The sequence below is a fragment of the Callospermophilus lateralis genome, chromosome 16 (assembly GCF_048772815.1).
Source record: "Callospermophilus lateralis isolate mCalLat2 chromosome 16, mCalLat2.hap1, whole genome shotgun sequence".
In the NCBI taxonomy this organism is placed as follows: domain Eukaryota; kingdom Metazoa; phylum Chordata; class Mammalia; order Rodentia; family Sciuridae; genus Callospermophilus; species Callospermophilus lateralis.
Genome location: NC_135320.1, coordinates 37,122,657 through 37,144,609, shown reverse-complemented (window position 1 = coordinate 37,144,609; position 21,953 = coordinate 37,122,657). Strand labels below are relative to the sequence as shown.

Below are 21,953 nucleotides of genomic sequence, written 5' to 3'. Positions count from 1 at the left end.
AAGGTAATCGCTTCCATAGCGATTGGGGGTACTCCCCCAGACGGTGTTAGTTGTCACTAATAACCCATTTCAAACCTGTGACTTTGCAAGGACCTCATTTTGATGGCCTAATGGTGTCAGGCATGAATTTCAATGTTTAAATTATTAAAAACCATGATAAAGTCCAGTACTGCCACCTGAAATGAAAGGGTGTGTGCTCTTCCTTTCATCTCTTGATTAACATGGGGCTGACTTTCCAATTTGTGGATTAACTATACCTTTTTCTAGTTCTTTTTCACCCACTGATTTCCTGCCTCTTGGCCATTTCTTAGCTCATTTTCATATCCCCTAGAGGGGAGAGGGAGAAAATTAAACTCAAACCTATGGAATTTGCTCTAATGAAAGGCAAAGGAAGAGATGGGAACCCCTGGCTAAAATGAGGTTTGGAGATTTTCACACTTGCCTTGGTTCCAGTTAACCTAGAATATCGAGGGCCTATTTTGTATGAAGTCATTTATCCTCCACCTCTACAACATGATTTAACCGTGACCAGGATGGGAAAGCTATTACAAAAACCAGAACTTTTCATAAAGTTCCTAAACAGAATTAAATTTAAGAAGAGACACTAATATAAACCTTGAGACAGATCCATTTCAGATGCAAATTTCAGGAAAACAATTTGACCACATTTCTGTTCTCACTTCAAAATTACTTTTCTATTTCATTTTTTTTAAAAAAAGGAATAACTGCTTAGAATATCTTAATAGGTTTCTACTTATTGTTTCTAACTTATATCTCAGCCCGGGTTCCCAAAGGGTTAATGCTGCTGGGTGAGCTGAAATTCATGAGCATAATCCTAAACAAGTGAGGTGAAGTTCTATCAGGTCTATTTCAGCGTATCAGGGATTACCGCTAGCTGTCTAATCCTGCTGAGCCTCAGGGAGGAACGTTCTATTGTATTTGAAATCCTGGCCAGGAAAGAACAGAAGGTTAAATGGGTGCCTTGCTCTGTAATCAAATATCACAGGCACTACTTATCTATTCAATGAACAACTGACGTAGAAAATCAATTAGGAACCAAATAGCTTCTCAGGAATTTTTACCCAGAAAGAGGTAAGATTGTTTTTAGAAATGAGTTTATTTGATATGTTTTATGGTTGAATACTAGAAATTGTGGCATTTCAGAAATTGTTTTAGTGGTTCCTACAATATGTCCTGCTCATGATCTAGAGCGCCCAAGCTATGCACTTACAAAATCAGGAGCATTTCAAGAATGATACCACACTCCAGGATAGCTGGTGGAATCACCGAAGGTGGTACAGCCACTCAGTCAAGCCACACAAAATGCTGTTAAAGCTGAAGAAAAGTTCTAAACAGTAATGCAAATTTATATTATTATGTCTACTTAAACAGTTTGCTTTCTCTGAAATGCATTCCTTCAACAGTACACCATCTTCACTGAAAATATGGTAAGCATTGAAAAAAGAAAAAGAAAAAAAAAGGTAGATGCAGCCCTGGGGCTCTTTGTTCCCAGCAGGAAGAGACTCCTTTTGGTGGGCTAAAGGTTAACACCCTTGTCTCACAACCCCCATCCTCTACCTGTCATTCTGAGTAGATGTCACAGTTCATGCACACAGACAAACAGGCTGACCTGACCAGTTCGTTTGACCTTGGACAGGCCTAAGATCAAATCTGGTTATTAATATTGGGGCAGTCAAAATGTAATCTTCCAGACACTGGAGAAGTGAGCTAGAAATTATGCAGTAGACACCCCTGTCAGTCAGAGGCATCATGATGCTAAGCATTAAAATGTTCATCTGGACCCAAGGAGGAAGTCAAGATAAACTTTCTTCTTTTTTTTTTTTTTTTTTTTTTTTTTTTGTTCTGTGAATGCTATTGAAAGAAATTTGCTCAGGGTCTTTATATACCCAACTTATCTGTCCTCACACTTTCAATTATTTTTGGACTCTTTGCTTTATCAGAGTTCTTATAAGGTAATCCATTTGCAGGCTAAGGCAGATATAATTGGAAAAATATTGCCCTTTCATAGTCAAGGAAGATATTTTACAAATGGGATGAAATACTTTTAATACTCTTATTGTAGTTCAATATGCATATAATTTTAACCATGGATTCTCATTCTCTGTAATTGTTATTTCTTATAACTTCCTCTCAGAATACATCTCTAACTTGCACCAGAATATACCTATACTATAGGCTAAAATGGAGAAATATGAAATATTACTGAAATGCTGAGGCAAACACAAAAGGTGCAACAAAAATAAATGCATGATTATCTCAACCCACTACTAAAATTTAAAAGAGAATTTAATCTAATATCCCTTCCAGAATTTGCCCTATCATTACAATGTTCCCGAGTTACAGTCCTCTTCCTGAGGCACTCATGTGTCTATGATAATATCCACATAACGATTTGGCTAATATATCTAATGTATAGAATATCGGTATTTCCAGTAAAAAATGTATTTTTGAAAGCCATCATCAACTTTTCACTTAAATTCAGACCCAAAATAACACAACTCAAGAAACACATCCTTGAATCTTAGATTTTTTTTTTTTTTTGGCCTGCATGACAAATGTGATTTTTACAAAGTTGTAATTTTTTTTAAAAAGGATCTCATCTCTTGATTTTGGTTATCTGCTAATTACCCAAAATTCTTTTCTTAAAAATGGTATCTGGATTAAAGTACATACAGTACATTTTTTTTTGCATAATTAACTATTGGTTCTAGCTCTCCTAAAGGTACATTGAAAGTCTTCACACCCTGGGCAGGGAGACTTTATATGGTATGTAGAATTATGTTACTATATACTACCCCACTCCTTCAACCTCCTGGTATTTTATATCAGTTGCTTCCTCAAGCAACACAAATCCACTAATGCTTTAATTTGTGACACTGCTAACTGGTATTAACAGATTATGACTACGAAATATCCTTGCTTTGGTACTGGCTCAGGAGGTTGATACATTTGTCACAGTAGAGCAAAATGTTTTAAGTCACATACACATACAATAACATACTATGTCTCTTACTTAAGCACAAACCTCAAAAAAGTTTAGTTGACTTACGTATGTTCATTATACATTACTCTAAAATAATCAAGATGCTCTGCACACACCCCAAGCAGGGCAAAATATTTCCATCCTTCATTTTCATATATGTTTCAGTTGACAATGATCAGTAAGTGATCAAGCCCATTGAATTATTTGTAAAATCTTGAAATAACTAAATTAATTTCTTTTAATCAAATCATTCAGTTGTTTTATTAGTCTAATTTTTTTCAATCTGTAAGGGGGAGATGCTTTGGGCATTTTGTACAGCACCAACTATATTGCCAGTAAGACTCACATAGAGTTTGGCACTGGCACTTTAAAGTAGATTCATATTTTAAAAAATACCTCTTATGATCAGTACAGAGCAGAAGGATTATTTCAAGTTGATATATTGAAGTGGTACTTCCTTAAGAAACATAAAAAGATAGAAGTTTTAACTTACAAGTAGTTAAGTGCAATTTGCTTTTCCAGGGTTATGTGTTATGACAGTGTAGCTTCTGTTGCTCATGAGATTGGGCATCATATTCACATACTGCTCTCTCTTAGCACTGGTTGTTAAAGTAGATGCCAGTGCACCTGTAATACATTGTGTTATGGTTTAGATATTAGGTGTACCCCAAAAGCTCATGCATGAGATAATGCAAGAGGGTTTAGAGGTGAAATGATTGATGGGGTTATGAGAATATTAACCCAATATTAACCCAAACAGTGGATTAATTCCCTGATTGAGATTAACTGGGTAGAAACTGAAGGCAGGTGGGGTGTGGCTGGAAGAGGTTGGTCATTGGGCCATGCCTTTAGGATTTATATTTTGTACTGGCGCGTGAAGTCTCTCTCCCTTGGCTTCCCTTCACCACATTCTTCTGCCCTGATGTTCTGCCTCACCTGGACCCCCAGGGAATGGAGGTGGCTGTCTATCAACTGAGACTTCTGAAACTAAATAAACTTTTCCTCCACTAACTGTTCTTGTCAGGTCTTTTAGTCACAGCAATGAAAAAGCTGGGTAAAACAGATGGTATACTTGGGAGAAAAGTATAGGATATCATTTTTAAATTATCAAATTACAGCACATGCAGTTCTCTTTCATAAACAGGATAAAATAGGGTACATACTTGTATCTATAAACATAGTTACATCTCTCCATGCAGATCTACACATCTTATGCCTGTCCATTTATATCCGCATCTACACACACACGTACAGAGAATGTGCATTGTATGAAGCAAAACTCCCAAATCAAACCTCAGAATTTGCCTTTCTAGAATAGCAAGAAATTTTTAAAACTGCAGAATCATCACAATAGGCACAAAGGAACCTGCAACCCAGCAGGCCTGTGGAAGTTGGCTCTCCTGAGACCTATAAGACTCCTGTTCCGAAAGTAGTCTATATTCCTGCTGCCTGGGGACTTGTTCACGAACAAGGAAAGTGGTTTTCTGTAACCACGATGAGACAAAGCATGATTCCAAAAATTTCCCGAAATGATATTCCTACAAAATTCAGTCCAGCAGCTTTGGATCTTTACCCATTTCTGGAATCAGAAAATGGTTTCTTGGCCGACTGCTGACTTAAGTGCCAGACCTTCAACAAAAGAAGAGCTGTTTTATACAGAAAGGTTTTTCATGCAAAGGCTTGCTATTTTTCCCTACTGCAGGGGGATCTGTACATCAAAATATGTCAGACTCTTTTCTTTTGAGCCAAAACAATTCACAAGACAGAAGGCAACAACTTCAATGGCTTACTTGGATAGAGTATGCAGCATTGCAAAACCCTAGCAAAACCCCTAGCCTGTGATAGGGAGATTCCCAGAAAGACCAAGAGACAGTTTTCTGAACTGTGAGGAACAAAGGCTAATGGATCTGAGATTAGTGTGATCACCATTTTCACCATCTTGTGGAGTCTTCAAATAGGTAAGAGATCTTTGATATCTTCTAGTCCAGTAGTTTCCAAATTTAGCTGAATCTCACATATCTTTGAATAAAGAAATACCTGAAAATGTATTGACAGAGGTTGTAAGCTTGGAATTAGTATGTTTTTAAAATTCCATTAGGGGATCTAATGGACATCTCATCTAACCTTCCATGTTATATACACATCTGCCAACTGGATACAATATCATTTCTAGAATGCCTTTTCACAGAAATATTTCATGACTCCAAAAAAGTTTGAAAGCATTTGCTCTCTGATACAATCTCAGTGGTAGTTTTTGGTTTTGTTTTTTTGTTTTCTGTAGGCCCAATACCAAGTGAAGTCAACTAGATTCGGCCCCTATCTACCTTTCTAAATACCTAAATACAGAGTATCATTTGAATTCTTCACTTTCCTCCAAAATTAAAGGAAGAGTTCAATTTATACAAATCTCAAGGTACTAATAATACAAATAAATGTTCCAAATCAAAAGTGCTAATTAAATTACTTCTTCACAATAGTAAATAACCACTTTTTTCTTTAACATATAAATATATGCTTCATGTTTATCTGTCTCTTCCACTAAGTCATACAATCCACAGGAACAAAGTCTGTTTCTGTCTTTTTGATGCTATATTCTTATTCGCTACTACAGTGTCTGATATAGTGAGCTCTCAATGAGCAAGTAAATGAAATGAGTGATCAAATAGGTAAACAGAAAGGAGGTTAAGATATGTAGTCTAGTTATTTCTGCATAAAGGATTCTTACCCCAATTTCTGTTTAGGAAAAATAATAATAATATTAATAATAATAATAATAATAATAATAATAATAATAATAATAAAACACATGAGCATCTGTTAAAGCACTAAATAGAACAATTGCACTAACCCAGCAATGTGATATATATATAACTCCATCAGACATTTAAGGTGAGATCCTTGTTAAAGTTCAGTGTAGATTCAGTTCTAAGAATCCAGAAGTGATTGAGTTTAAAGAAGATTTCAAAGACCTTTAAGTTGATGCTCATTTTCTAATTTACTGATAACTCAGAACCCATTTTCTAGATGAAAAAACAAAACAAAACTGTGGTATCATCTCAAAGGCAAACGTTAAAGCAGTATCAGCTACAGAAGCTTTAAACATCCCCTTTTCAGCTGTGAGCTCCACTTACTATAACTCATTTGCAAATTCACACTTGGCAGACTTGAAAACTGATATTTAAAAGTGTAATACACAGTTCCTTTTCTGTAGGCAAACTTCTAAGAAAGAATGAAGATTGAAGTAAAGGCACATAAAAGGAAACACAAATAGTTATTTTCTATGAACTATATTCACCCCTTTTCAAGTTGATGAATATGGCTGTGTTCCTCTTCAAAGCAAATTTCAATTGAAGGCCAATGGCAGAGATAAAGTTAAGAATGGCTTTTCAGGAATGACAGGTCCTAGATATAATAGTGTAACCAAGTGTACTTATAGAAATTAAAAAAAGAAAGTACCTTTCCAGTAATAAAATGCAGAAGTTATCTCCAAGTACAAAATGCAATGCCAATAGAATAGATGTGCTGACAAGACATGAGTAATATTTTCCACATATAAGAAAAGCTTTCATCTCAGAATACTTTTTTCAAAGCTATTTTTGTGCCTTAATTAAGATCCACAGAACTCACTGGATTGTTTTTTTTTTTTTCCTCCATTTACTAATTTATTAACTAAGGCACAGAAATGCTTGCCAAAAACCACATAAAGAGGGAAAAAGTCAGTTGGATAACTGAAGAAAGAAAATACCTGACTTTCTTTTAAACTTTCCTTTAGTTACAGAGGGAAATGGGGGAATGTTTGTCTAGAGATTTCACTGTCTTTTTTTCTGAGACAAAACTCCATACACTCCCTCTCAATCCACCCCTAATCTATTAATAAGGGAGAGTATCAAAATTGATATAGGCCTTGACCATGCTTATTAAGGCCATAGACGTAAATGCTGAACTAGGCAGCCAATAGTTGAATTTCACTGTGTTTTAGACTCAAGAAAGCCACTCCAGAGAACCTTTTAGCATGAGCTAATATGGGAGCTTATCATGTTTTCTTGCATAATTTCCTCTTAATTTATTTTCATGGTAAACAGAAAGAAGAAATTATGCAATGGTAATGTTCTAACAGTAGGAACACTGGCAGCTCAACTTCTGACCTCACCCTATGTCAACAGGCCTTACAAAATTGAAAACTTCAAGTAAGTTTGTAAATTGTTTACATCAAATAAAATTATGCCTGAAATAGCTAGGGAAAATATTCAGACTCTTTTATGTTGATTATTATTTCAGATATAAGAAACATATATTTATATTTCATACCCATGAAAAGAAAAAAAATCCCTCCATTTAACAAGAAAAGCACTAAGAAATACTTCAATTATCCATATCATCACCACTGTAAAAAGATTCACTAATAGGGCTGAGGCTGTAGCTCAGTGCCAGAGCACTTGCCTAGCATGTGTGAAGCACTGGGTTCAATCCTTTCACATAAAACTGAAATAAATAAAATAAAGGCATGCGTCCATCTACAACTACAAAAATAATTTTTAAAAAAGATTCACAAATATTGCATGGATGGAGAGGTAAAGGTAAAAAAGACAGAAGACTTTAATGTTACTGTGAATTATTTTTCAAAAAATGAGACAATGCCTTTAGTAATATAGAAACACACAGCTACTCTATATCAAAATCTACTGGGTTGGAATCTAATTATTTTTCCCAAAATACTAAAGGAAATCTAAATATTAATTCTCTAGATGACAGGGGAATAAAAAATGCTGAAATGTGTTTTAAACTAAAGATGTCCCTACAAACTGTGGAATTCAGAAAGACTATAAACAGAGATAAGCCACGAGGGAAAAAGAAAGCTTAGAGAAAAAGTATACATTTTTTTCTAAAAAAAAAAAAAAAAAAATGGTGTGCTCACTGAAGACAGGATCAGCATCTACTGCCTTTGTGGCTGTCCTATTCACCTTTGGGATCCAGCACAGGGCACTTTTAACCAATGAGAACAGACGAACACTTTTCTTACTAGAACATCAACCTAACGAAATGTATTTCAGAAGATTTAAGGTATCACAAAATGTACCAATTTTTCATTCCTACAAATGCAGAGAACTCAGACAATATTTTTAAAGAACATAGTATGAATTAAACAAATGTTTAATATTTAGATACCAAAAAGAGCTCAAACCTACTTACATATTGCTATGGGTGATTTTTCTAAGTGGCCAGCCCTCAGTACTCCCTTTCTACTCCCAAAGTCCCTAAATCTCTATCTACTTTCTCATTATTTCTTTTCTTCCTTGCAGGTGATAACTGGTCTTTCTCAAAGATCAACTATTCCATTTGCACCCTTATTTCCACCCTCTTGTGTGGCAGAGGCCCTTCCTTTCTAGGTATACCACTCCATTCTGTGTCTCCTCTTTGTTTAATTGTCCTGTTTGACACTGTGGGTACTAAGATCAGACTGAGGAGTTCAAATCCTGACTAGGTCATCACTGTAACCAGACATGTGACCTTGGACAATTAAGTTTTCATTGCCTCATCTTCTAAATGGGTATAATAATAGTACCTAAAAGGGTTGCTTGGGAATTAAATGAGGTAATATATCTAGAGAACTTAGGATATTATCTAGCTACCACCAAATAAGTGCTCAGGAAATGTTGATCTCAATCTACTCACTGAGATAATAGATCAGGGGGAAGCAGAAGATGAATAAGAAGAATTGGTAAAATGATAAAAAGAATTTAAATATTCCTTAAAGGAAAGCAGAAAAGGAATTGTTTGGTAAAAAATAAGAAATGACTAGCAGTGAAGAGAATCCAACTGATGTTAGTAATTGTCAATCTAATAATTCTTCTAGATACATCCCAAGAGAAATGAAACACATGTCCACACAAAACCTCATATACAAATGTTCATAACATCATTATCTATAGTAGCCAAAAAGTGAAAACAACCCAAACATCCAATTAATGGGGGATGAATAAAATGTATTATATCTGTATAACAAATTCAGTAATATCAAAGAATGAAGTACTGATACATGCTACAGCACAGATGAACTTTAAAACATTATGCCAAGTGAGAGAAGCCAATCAAAAAGGATTCTATACACTAAGATTGCATCTATATTAAATGTCCAGAATAGTCAAATCTGTAGAGACAGAAAGCAATTAGCAGTTGCCTAGGGCCATGGTGGGGTTGGGGATGGTTGTGGGCAACTAAAATGGTACATGACTTCTTTGGGAGATGATAAAAATATTCCCAAATCGATTGTGATAATGGCTGCATAATTGTTTAAAAATCACTGAATTGCACCTTAAATGGATGAATTGCATGATATATGAATTTTATGCCAATCAAGTTGTTACTAACAGAAAAGCAGCATAACAAAGAAGAGGAGCTCAAAGTTCACTGCTCTGTCAACATGATATATTTTGTGGCACATAATTTTGCTCCTTCCCCTTCTAATTTAGAACTGCTATCTTAGAAGTTAGAAAGTTTTAGTAATGATTTCCTAAATAATTGCATGCATTAGTATTAAGATTGCTGTTTTATTTATTCCATCATTTTACCACTGTGGGCAATTTAAGAAGATATTCGTTAGGGTAACATAATACCCTTTAGTTCAAAAATTCTCTAAGTATCTTGAGGAATCTGTTCTGATTTCAGAACCAAAGAACAGAACAGAGTACTAATTAGGTAGAAATTAATTTGAGAAAAACTGTGATTTTTAAAAATACATCTTAGCTGCTTGTGGTGGTACACACCTGTAATCCCAGTGGCTCAGGAGGCTGAGGCAGTAGGATCACGAGTTCAAAGCCAGCCTCAGCAAAAGTGAGGTGCTAAGTAACTCAGTGAGACCCTGTATCTAAAAAAAAAAAAAAAAAAAAAATACAAAATAGGGCTGGGGATGTGGCTCAGTGGTCAAGTGTCTCCAAGTTCAATCCCCAGTATCCCCAAATTTTTAAAAACTTTAAAAAAAAATACATCTTAAAGAGATTCAGTGTAAAAGACTTCACAAAGAATACCTATTCCAAGTTTGGGATTGGGACCTACCTCTTTTAGGGCAAAAAGACTTCATGTGCTCCCACAATTAGTGAGCTCACTTACTTTTTGGAGAACCTATCACTTTTACCAAATTATATCCTGTTCCCTGAACCTTTGATTAGTCATGTGTACATACAGAATTGATTTCAGTGCTTGTTGACAAGTCTTGCACAACATCATCAAAGGTTTATTATCTCTAGAGACAGAGAACACTTACAATTCACAGGAAGAAATTTCTGAGATCTACTTTAAAACAAAATAAGTGGCATTAATGATTAACTCATGATCTTCATCAATTTTTAATATATTTCCATATATTACATTCTCACTCCTCTCTCTCTCTCTCTCTCTCTCTCTCTCTCTCGCACGCACACACACACACACACACACACACACACACACACACACAATTTGTTCCAAGACTTGAACAACAGAAGTATCAGCAGGTCTCCTTTCTAGATATATACAAAATATAGCCTTGAAATACCGTCTTTTTAATAAACTAATACATGTGAACTTAAAACATATCCACATTTATCTTGCACAACACTGAAAGGCAAAAAACTCTTATATATATATACAAAGTGACGCTATGAAATAACATTCATGAAAAGACTGAATTGCTCACTTTTGGAAGAGTGTGTGTGTAGTGTGTGTGTGTGTATGTGTGTGTGTGTATGTTTGGTTCCAATATACTTCTATATCAATGGTTTTCCAATAAATTATCAAGTTGCTACAATTAAAGGCGTATCCATCATTCCCCAGTAAGGGATTAAGTGACCCAGTCCATGCTACAGGAATTTACCAATAAATATACCTGATAGTCTATTTTGAAACAGATATCTAAATAGATGTTAATAAAATTGATAAATTGGGTAATAGCAAAGATAGTCTCTCATTTGTGACTTAAAGACAGTACTTCTCTTTGTTAAGAAAACTCTAAAAAGTATGTAGTTTTTATAAAGCCCATCTTAGTTTTGCTGATACTTAGGGAATTAACGGATTTACAAATTGTATTTCTTTGAAAAAAAAGTTATTTATGAATTCTCCTTGTAACTATTTTTTGGTGGGTGGGAAGGGGTACTGGAGATTGAACTCAAGGGCACTCAACCCCTGAACCATATCCCCAGGTCTGTTTTGTATTTTATTTAGATACAGGGTCTTACTGAGATACTTTGTGCCTCACTTTTGCTGAAGCTGGCTTTGAATGCATGATCCTCCTGCCTCAGCCTCTGGAGCTGCTGGGGTTACAGGCAGGTGCCACTGTGCCCAGCTCCTTGTAACTATTTCTAAGGACTGTGTCAATGACACAGCAAAGTACCTTCTCAGGGAGTAGACATCCAGGAAAAATTTGGCACTACAACACCATCCAAATAAGTTTCCTTAGTTTTCTAATAAAAGTCAAAGTCAAACAAAAAATAATAAACCAGAACTTGCTTTTAGTCATTTTTTCCTCAAAAGACAATGAAGGGCTTTTGTTTTAAAAAAAACAGTGATATTTAATAGATTCACATTGTGTATATATAAAGTTTTTTGTCTTTCAGTGTTGTGCAATATAAATTTACCAAATATAAAAATTCTGAAAGGCAAACTCTGGAATTGCATAATCCATTTTAGCTGGTAAATCTCTTTCAAAAAAATAACACTAATGGGTGTAAAAGTTAAGAATTACTTCCCTCTCCCCATCACTGATACCATCTACTCTGTTACTCACTGGGAAGTATCTTGAGTTTTAAGGAAAGCCCTTGTAAACTGACTATCAGAAGTGATGGAAATTAGGCCTGATTTCCCCCAACTGAAAATGAATAATTTTAGGCCCTAATGACATATAGGTCCTGTTACTCTTAGGCCTGCCATGCATATAGTTAGAAATAATTTAAAGTCCTTGAAAGATACTCTACAATGTTATCAAAATGTCCTCAAATGTTTCATTTATACCAAGTATAGTGATTAGGATTAGGACATTTAAAATTAACAATTTTGTCCTTTCAAAATTAAGACTATTCTGGTTTCCAATTGAAGAATATTTCATTAATACATGTGGTCAACGACAGCCATGTCAATGACTGACTTTTTTTTTTTTTTAAAGGATCAGGGAGCCAGATTCAGGGAGGCAGGATTGTCCCAAATATCTCTTGAGTTTAGTCAATTTCAACATTTGTAACAATACTATGGGCTTCACCCAAAAATTAGCAAAATTTCAAGGAGAGAGAGAGAGAGAGTCAGAAAGAGAACTCATGAAAAACATACTTTAGAAAGAAAATCCATGGAATCCAATAACTAAAAGAAAGAAGAGAAAGAAAAACGTAATAATAGTAATAATTTAAAATAAGATGATTCTCAAAAATTCTACAGGGAGCACATGAATAGAAATTCCTCCAGGAATGATAAGGATGCCAGGGAAAATTCAGGGAAGGAGACAAGTTCAGGGCAGTGAGTAGGCTGTGCTTTAGTTGCTCCTATGTAGTAAGTTAAATGCTCAGGGAGGCACATCCCCTCCTTTAGGTCAGCAAGGTACTATTTAGTACATTATTGCTAAGGTACCCTGGTGACCTGAACAAATTAGTGAAACTTCCAAAGTCGCTTAACTTGCAAGCACTGAGCGCTCAGGCACTAGATAGATGTGATAAATATTCTATCAGTCTTTTCTATTTAATATACTAAACACCCAAACATGCCAGTAGAAAGAAGCTTTGGGAAAGGAAAGAATGAAAATAAAACAATTCTGTAGTGACAGGAAATATTCAGGTGACAAATTTAACTAGCAGTTTCTCCTTCTAGCATATAGATGACCGGAGCATCGCAAGCTTATCATTGCAGTAGATGGCATTCACATGTGCACATCTATTGGTCAGCTCTTACAGCATCTAAAATACCTTTAAAGAAACCTGCTAATCTGGTGGAGGGGACATGGACTTTGCAATGATGAGCCCTAAACAAAACTGTAAAGTTTGCCTCTGAAGGCCCTCTCCTTCCTTCTCACACCCTACTCTTCCAATCATCAAATTTAAAAAGTGTTCTTATTAGCGAACACTCATAAGTAGGCCAGGGCTTGGGCTGGGAAGCCCCTAGGGTTACAATTTCAGCTCAGGCTCTTACTATCTGTGAGAACTTGAACAAGGTCATTTTTCTCTGAATTTCAGTTTCCTCATAGGTTAAATGGGAATAATACCATATAACTGTTAGGAAGAATGCATGAGATAATGTACCTAAAGTGGTTAACTTGCTAAGATCATTGTCAGTAAGTGTAGTTTTCAAAAGTTAGTGCCTAGTCAGTTTGGTGGTGCATGCCTCTAATCCCAGTGGCTCCAGAGACTGAGGCAGGAGGATTTCAGAGTTCAAAGAAAGCAAGGCTTTAATGCCCCAAACACCCGAACATGTTAGTAAAAAGAGTTCAAAGCCTGCCTCAGCAACTCAGCAAGGCCGTAAGTAACTTACAATAAATAAATAAAATACAAAAAGGTCTGGGGATGTGGCTCAAGGGGTAAGCTCCCCTGCTATCAAAAAAAAAAAAAAAAAAAGAAAAGTTTCATACCAGGAGAGAAGGCACATGCCTATAATGCCAGTAGCTTGGGAGACTGAGGGCAGAAGGCTGAGGCAGAGGGACCCCAAGTTCAAAGCCAGCCTCAGCAAATTAGGTAAGCCCTAAGCAACTCAGTGAGACCCTGTCTCAAAATTTAAAAAAAAAAAAAAAAAAAATTTTAATTAATTTATTTAAAAAAGACTGGAGATTTTAGGTTAAATACCTCCAAAAAAGCCATTATAAAAGGCAATATATGCATAAGTATTTATCAATATGGTTTTATTGGTAGCAAACTAAAAATCAGAATTTTAAAATTCTTTTAAAGAGAGAGAGAGAGAGAGAGAGAGAATTTTTTTTCAATATTTATTTTTTTAGTTTTCAGCGGGCACAACATCTTTGTTTACATGTGGTGCTGAGGATCAAACCCAGGCCGCACGCATGCCAGGCGAACACGCTACCGCTTGAGCCACATCCCCAGCCCAAATTTTAAAACTTTTAACAATTTTTCTCCTAAGCTAGAGTTAACTCATGCAAGCTGGGTCTATCAATATCTCATTCCTTCTACTTTCAGCCTTGCATTCCACTAATTTTACCAGCACATATACAAAGATGTAATTCTTCAAACCCAGTATTTCTCTGTACTACTCCCTTAAAAATTGCTTGATAAGCAAACATAACCCTAATGCCTGTTTCTTTAGCAATAGGAAACAAAAATTTATTTTATATGGTACCTACTACTTCCATCAAAAGAAAGCCTTTAGGAAAATCTGGGTATGGTCTCCATATAATTTTATATTTACACATGCATATTTACTATAATAAGTGTATTTTCAAGTCTACAAAAGTTCTTTAAGTTAAAGATAGAAAAGCAGACCTTAAAGTTAGAAAATATGGAATACCTATGAAAGATTATACAACTGTATGAAATGAAATGCTGCCACATACAGCTATTCTTATCTATGATGAAAATGGTACTATTGGTTATATAATTATATCTTTAAACATTTTCTTTCACGGGCCATATTGGAAACCTAATGTACAGAGATACTCCAAGAGTCATACTACATTAACATCCTGCTTATACAAAGAGACTGACTGGAGTTGTACTTTGACATATTTTGTATTTTTTTTTTAATTAAGGGCATTTCTTGTATTAAAGGAAATGTGTTAGTAGCATCATCCTCCTGTTTGAAGAACAATATAAATATTCCAACCAATAGAAAAACTCTATCCTTCCCTCAAATTTCTACTATCATCCTGCCTTAAACTGATCAATAACGTCTTACTGAACACTAGGACAACTAAAGTAAGTCCAGAAACACAAGGGACATTGTATGACATCTACTAATAATTCAAGAGACCAAGCACACTCAGTCATTTGCTTAACCACTGTTGAAAGCAAGTACGGGAGCTTTGGATGGCTGTGGAGTTAGCTCTTAATTTTATTGACATGCCTGATATCTAACCACCAAATCTAGCTTGTAATTTTTTGGAGTTAGAAAGCACCATCTTAGAAATCCCTCCGCTCCTGAGCAGCACTTGGGCAGACAGTTTTTATCCCACCACGTTCAGTGGATCCAGCCAGCATTCACAGCAACATTTCAAAACCTGACACATAGTAAGTGCTTAGTAAATGCATCTGCATTTATTGGAATTAAATACTGGGGTGCCATGGGGGCATTCTGTAGATAGAACTTTGACCCTTGAACCTACACAGGTCACCACACTCCTAGGTCATAGAAATGGCAAAGACATTTTGTAATGGTTAAGCCTCTCCTGTTGCTCTTCATTTATGAAGTAAATCAGATCTTCCTTTGCTCTCCTGAAATACACTGATAATTTGGAAGGAAAGTGCCTTTAAGGCTTGAAGTATCTGAATAATGAACAAATCTCCACATCTAATTGAATTCAGCCTGAGCGTAGGCTCAGACTCAAAGCAAACTTGGTAAAGCATTTCCAGTAGAACTCAGGAAGGCCAGATGTTCTGGAAGCAGAACTGTGGTCATTATGCACATGCCAGCTCCTCCTCACTCCACCCCAGGCCAAGACCCTTTCAGCAGTGTGGAGCCTGCCTAACATATGACTCTGGCTGTATTGCTGCATGGTATCCCAGCACCCATGTGAGCATTTCAGCAACTTTACACAAGCTCCACTGATAGGGACGATTAAATTCAATCCGAGGAAACACAGGAGGAGAGTACATTAATTATGAGATGACACTTCCATCTGCTTTACCTCAGGGAGGGCAACAAATGAGCCATTTACTATTTTTGGCTAAATCATACCTGCACTTGATATAAGATAGAGAGAACAAAAGTTACACACAAAATAAGTAACACAAATCATAAAGTACTAGTTGATGTGTTCCTGATGTGAATGGCAATTTCAAATTGTTGACTATATTTCTGAGATGTGGTTATGTGGTTGTGTGATTGTGCGGTGATGGTTTGTGTGCGGATGCCCACGCGGGTTCAGAAGGAGTAAATGAAGGAAGAACTTGGGGAAGGGCATTCGGCTACCTTACCTGATTCCTTGACATAATCCCTCCACTTTCTCCAAACACAGAAATTCATTCAGATTAAGTAGTTCTTTCAAAAATACAAATAAATGGGCTAGGATTGTGGCTCAGTGGCAGAGCGCTTGCCTTGCAAGTATGAGGCACTGGGTTCCATCCTCAGCACCACATGAAAGTAAATAAATAAAATAAAGGTACTGTGTCCATCCACAACTGAAAAAAAATACAAATAAACTCTGAAGAAGGTTTGAGAGTCGTTTACTCCTTTGGATACACTACTTTGCTTTTATAAAAAGGCTTGCTTCACTTTGATTTAAGGAATGCTCATTTTCTTTGGGGAATTAGGTAACCTTGCAACAGAGTATTTCCATGATGAGAAAATCTGGGTGGGATAAAATAATGAGGATTTGAGGAAAACAATAGCATGTACCAGACATGTAGGGAGATGGTAGCATTGGTTAAGGAAAGCCATGGAGAAAGAAGATAGAAGGGTTCCCATTTCACTTTCTAAAAAATTTTGTCTGGTTTGATAACAATTTCACACACTGAAATTATTTTATCTATCCTGATATGGGTATAATAAGTTTCCAATACCTGCTCTAAATTAATCTTTCTAGGAATTGCTATGTGTCCATCTATATTTTGATAGACAGGTTTGAGGTCATTTTTTTTCCTGAGAAATATAAAGTGGGTTCTCAGTTCCTAATGTAACATATTACTTGCCAAGAGAATGCAGTGAAAAAGGTCCATATGTGTGTTAAGTAGCCATTATAACACATAGCTGTGCTTCACAAATGTCAAGCTTAAAAACAGAAGCAGACGTAGTCAGTCGAGCTGGCCAATTACATTGTGATCTGAAAACACCAGTGATTTATTAGTTGCTATTAGCTAAGCAACTCGTCTTTATTTGATCTGTGTATTTACTAGTTATAAGTATTATGAAAGCTTGTATTGTTCTACTACAGAAACTTTTTTCAACCCTGCTTATTTTTTATATAAAAATACAATACAATAATTTGAATTGTGATTACTTTTTTAAAAAAGAGATCCTGCAACTGGAATTAAATTTCACACTGTATTTCAACCTTGAAATGAACATAAATCTGAAACTAATACAAAAAGTGCAAAAATTTCCATATTCAGGTTAATGTTGAGCAACAGAAAAGAATAACTTTTGTTTATCTCTAAAAACAGCTTTCTTCATCTAAACAAATGACTAGAATAAGATTAAGAAAACCCTGTTTGGGTTTCTTAGATACACACACATATTCCAATTTCCTTCTGCACAATGACTTTTATGCAAATATGTACCACACAATCTCCTGACCTCTTTTACCATCACACCAGGACAATGACAGTTCAATAATTGAAATGGTACATATCTGGTACATTTGATTTTGAATTGCAAAGTTGGACTCAGGCCTATTGAAATGAAAATACCTGTGACTCATTGTTAACTCCAAACTGATCCAGTTATTATTTCCTACTAGTAAAAACAGCAAAAATGTAGGTGAAGCTAATTATTCCATTTTTGTGTTGAAATTTCCATTGCACATTCTTCTCCCAGTGTACCTCCTTGCATTCTCCTCCGTGATCCTCCCCCCACACCTTGACTTTAATTCTTAACCCGGATTCTTTCATCTATAACAAGGGTAATGAGAAAACCCCAAAAGTATTCCTTGGGGGTATATTAGACTAAAAGTTACCTAGGACTAAATCCCATGTGTGTTCTTTGCTCACCATGGAGACAAGAGATTTGCTCACTGCTCTCAGACAATTTGAAATCCAAATATGAAAACAGCGTTATGGAATTCAGACGGACTCCTCTGCTTCACTACTAGCAGATGCAGAAGGAAAAAAAATGCCCATATAATTAAGCTTTTGCCTTTGAACCAGCAAAGCTGTGAACACCTAACTTTAAAATACACATAATAGCAGGAGAGCAGCTGACGTGCAGGTGCACAGTGCTGAGGGTGCTGAGGGTGCTGAGGGTGGTGGTGAGACCAATCAGCTGGCCAGGAAAGTCCCGGCCAGCCAAGAATAAACTGAATTGTAAATCTGAAATATTGCCAAAGTCTTCCTTGTTCTTGCTGAGTTTGAATGTGTAATGCGGTTTTCATTATATCTTTCCACTGGATTCTTTAGAAAAAGTTTGGGATCATGAAAGAGTAAGATGAAATCACAATGCATTTAAAAAAAATAAATATTAGAAGTAAAAGGGTTTCTTTAATACATTCCTCAGTTTATTCTTTAGTCCTTTATTCATCCAATATTTACTGAGGAGCTATTTTGTAAATATCAATTGGCCAAAATTCTTAAAGCATGCTAAAGCATGAAATTAAGACTATAATCACATATAACATATAGGTTAAAAACTGTTGTACATATTCCACATATATGCATGTGTATAGGTACAAATAGGCATTCAGATAAATAGAGATTTTTACCTTGCCTGCCCAATTGTAACTATCCAGGCATTTAGTATTTATTAACCTCACTTTAAATATACTTTCACATGTTAAAAGTGAAGATAAAAGGAAATTTGTTTCATTTTTTGTTTCATTTTCCTTGACAAATTTTGCTTCATCATTCAAATTTCTGGAGGAAAAAAAAATCAAAATCCAATAGTACTTAGCACTTCAGAGAATTTTACTTGAAGAAAATGAGTAACATGTCTTAACATAACAAAATTGTTTTCTAAAAAAAAAAATTCTAAGAAAAATAACAGCAAAAAATATGAATAAAGCTTTGTTTGTTTTTGCAGTCATTGTTAGCAATAGACATAAAGGTATTCTTTTTTGTTTTTCTTTTCTTTTTCTTTTTTTTTTTTTTTTGAGTCCATATGGAAAGATCATCAGCACATTTTGCTTCTGGGTTCTTTGCCAAAATACCATAACCCACAAGCCATCTACCTTAAACATAAAAGGAAAGGTGTTGTTCTGGTCAAATAAAGAAATAATTTTTACTAGCATACGTCTAATGTTAAAGCTGCCTAAATCCTGCCAAATACATTAAAACAACATCTGTAAAACAGATTTTCATTAAATTGATCAGTTTAAAGTTAAGCAGCTAGGCAGATGATGCTTTCAAGCTAACCCTTAACCTTTAACTTTTAACCTCCTTAAACTAGAATAAAGACACACACACACACACACACACACACACACACACACACACTTCTTTGAGGTAATACTGTTTCAGTTTGACAACCCAAAGGGTAAAGTGGTTTATTCAAATCGAAATGACACATCTCTACATTCAGTGTTATGAATCGATATGTTGTCAATAACAAGAAAAGCTGTTTTCTGGCCACTCTGTATTTGTCTTACAACTGCTACTTGTCACTTTCCTCTAGTGTCTGAATAATTCACAGTGCAAAATGATGTAAATTAAACTCTTAATGAGAATAAATTTTATGTAGGAGATTATTGTCTAGTCATTAACTCTGAAACTATTTTAAGTCTAATTTTAATATTTTAGCCACATGATAAACCATGATTTTTTTTCCAGGCCCAGGCCAATTTGTTAGGTTCTCATTTAAAAGCAATTAATGTTACTTATGAACCAATTTTATTTTGCCGACACAAGCCGAGACCAAGCTTGCTAATATCCTCATTACTGTGTTTGAAAATCCTCTACGTCTGACTCATAGAGTTTCTGAAATTAGTTTGGAAATGGGCTCATCCTCGACACCCTGCTACTCTGGAGTATTTTTCTAGTTGTTTCTAGAAACGAGGAATGCTTCTTGAAGGACAAAAAAGAATACAGTGGGCTTGTCTAATACCAGCTTTCAAAAGCTCAAGTATTTCTCATCTTCAAGGTTAAGTTTGTTCAAAGTAATTTTGCATTTGTTTGGGGACCACATTTAAATGCTACACTAAGCAGAGACCCTTGGCTATTTAAGAGATAAGCAACTAAAAAAGTATTCAATTTTATATGATTTATAAAATTTTAAAAATAAGAGTACATCATTGGTTGTGAGACATAAAACACTCTTGGCTTTAAAGTTCTCTTTATAATCTAGCTTTTATCTTGATTTGTTGTTACAAATTCCAAGACGCCATCCTACCTGCCCTGCAATGGAACCTCAAGAGTAACTCTGCACCCAGCAAATTACCCTTGGAAGAGTGAGGTGTTCAACTCATGCCTATGGAAGAAATACATAAACTTAACACACCACACACACACACCATACACACAAATAATTATCAAACCAATTGATTAAATAACCTTTCCTAAGAAAATAAATAATAATGCTTTTCCTTTCCTTAGGTTCCCATGTGAGAGTAATAAAATAGAAAAATTTGTACATTTATATCTTCTATTCACAACATGTTAATTTAAAGTGTTAGAGGAGCTGCGTGAATATAAACACAGTTCATGAATATTCTATATAGCTCCCAGGGTCTAAATCTATTATTTATACAAACTTAATGTTTGTTTTTTTTCTCCTAGGTATTCTAAAAGTTTTAATAGGTCAGGTATCAACAGAAAAAAAGTAGACAATTGAACAGTTGTCAACTGTTGCTATAAAACCTATGAATTATAATACAATTAATCGTTTATATTATATTTTCAATAGTGCAGGCAGAGAAATGTTCCATCTTACATTAGGACCTGCACTCCCCACAAACTGGGGAGCCCAAATCTAATGCTTTCATTATTGATCCACAGAGTGCCAATATCCCAGGAACAATGTTACAAATTCTCACACTGAGTCTTTACATTTTTATGCATCGTACATCCATCTAGAATTTGAATTTCAAGAAACAATCCAAATACATAGGACTAGACCAACCTAAATAAATAATTCCAGCACCTAATCCAGAGAGCCATATGTGTTCTTTCTGCTGTGTATTTGTAATTTTAAATAGAGTTAAAAAGCTATAGGTATTATAATCGTTGACTGACTCCTGATAGTATAGTTATCACTGATTTCTAGTTTAAATCAATAGATAACACTTGCAAAATGGATTTTGTAATCATATTTAGAGCTTGTTACAATGACTAATGGTTTGCAATATTTTCTGAATTTTAATATCGTCTAGACACAAAGAAGTTTTTCATAAGTTATCAAGTTATTCATCATAGAAATGAATCTGTTGCATTTGTATAAGAACCAAGACAATCAAGGCAATCCAATGAAAAACTACAGAAAATAAATTAATCAGTGATTAGGGTTTAGGAGACATTGAGACAAGTTGTGCAATAAATGACATTCATCACTTGCACTTATACATGACATCTACATAGTTTTTCCCAGTAAACAAAAAAAGTACACTTGCTGTCTTAGGAGAATATTTATCTATATCACACACTTTTGTTGGGGAAAGTGTTACTAGTTGGGAAAAATGTTGTGCAAAACACAACAGAGTTGACTTTGAAGACTTTGGACTGATGCTATAGGAATGTTTACCCAATGTTACTGAGATCTCATGCACACACAAAAAAATCATGTTCGGATCATCCCTGTTTGTCACCAAACAAAAGATGATGCATTCACAGAGTAAAACACAGTTCGTTTTTTCTGCTTCGTGTTACCTTTAATAATCAGCCGAGAGACGCCATGATTTTGTTTTTTAAACAATAGGTAAAAGAGATTTTAAGAGAATTATTTTATATATGACAGTACCCAGGAAAGTTCTTTTATTACAGGGAAGCCAGTGAAGCAATCAATGCCGCTGAGGTAGAGGTAAGTGGGACACATAGCAAATCTTTTGAAAAATTCTCCACTGCCATATAGTTGAATATGCTTTTAGTAATGATAAGTTATAAATTGTATGTTTTGCCTGTCTTTTTTTCTTATTCTAACTTGCAGATCTGTGCTCCAAGCACTGAAACAGTTAATCCCCTTGTCTACTCTGTGC

General features: G+C 35.2%; 1 protein-coding gene across 1 annotated transcript in view; it reads right to left on the bottom strand.

The window, feature by feature from the left end:
* Zfhx4 (zinc finger homeobox 4) overlaps positions 1-21,953 on the bottom strand; it is a 179,509-nt gene that overhangs the window by 131,048 nt on the left and 26,508 nt on the right. The gene's annotated exons all lie outside the window — the stretch shown is intronic.